A 1,075-nucleotide genomic window follows, 5' to 3' on the forward strand; every position below is an offset into this window, starting at 1 on the left:
ACGCTCCGACTTTTAAAAAATCCGCTCCTCTTCAGTCAGAATAACACGCTCCGCTCATACTCTGCTCGGCGGCGTGTCTCAGACGCGCGGGGGAGGGTTGAGCCCAATCACAACTACGAGCCTGAGTGGAGCGTCGGCCGTTTTATTTTGCTGCGTCCATACAATATCTTTTAGAGTGTGAAATATAAATTTTCACAGAATGTAGCCTATTTATAAACAATATATTGAACCATCTCTTTAAGTTTTTCTAAATACCAAACAGAGTCCAGACATCAGTAAAGTATCCATCTATGAACATGTATAGGCTTTTTTAGATTTGGGAATACACATGCGTTACAGACGTGACAAAAAACACCAGAGTTTTGGGAGACATTATATTTTGTAGACTTCATGTGATTTAAAATGCACAAACCAGAAGCACAATATCTGCAGAGAAGGGCTGGCCATTCTCAAAACATAAAATATTGATTTTATTATGATTTTCGTTTTTGTGTTTCAGAGGAAAAAATCAGTGTTAAGACATCTCTCCGTTACAGACCGTTCTGAAAGAAGAATTTATGCAAACGCGTATACAATGCTTTAAAAACTTTAACAGAGATGTCGAGAGGGTATTTAATAGGTCTGCCTCCCACGTAAGATTTTTCTAGTTACTAGTCGTTCATTTGTNTGGAGGGAAATTGTTGCTGCTTTCTCATATAGTCCCCTACGAAATGAACAAGACCGTCCGGTGTAGACACGGTTAGACAGTTTCTGCTATATTTACANAACAACAGGCTCATAGGCTTGACATTTATGCTGCTTGAATTCGTTCTAAGAAACGCACATATCTTCATAAGGACTAAACTTTCATCTGTGAATATTAAATATTTTAACTAGCCTACAGTGTTTTCCTTTCATTTTCCCCGACTGCAGTCAAATAAAACACATCGGTGAGGCAAAGCTGACGTCTATTTGCGAAAATGTGCTTTGATGCGCTTGTTTGAAAACTTGTAATTAACTCAGCGGTCAAAAGCTGCAAATGCACACTACAGACGCAACAAACAACGTAGAACCAACGTTTTGGATGGCCACCTAC

This window comes from Cyprinus carpio, chromosome B22, assembly GCF_018340385.1.
Source record: "Cyprinus carpio isolate SPL01 chromosome B22, ASM1834038v1, whole genome shotgun sequence".
Classification (NCBI taxonomy): Eukaryota; Metazoa; Chordata; class Actinopteri; order Cypriniformes; family Cyprinidae; genus Cyprinus; species Cyprinus carpio.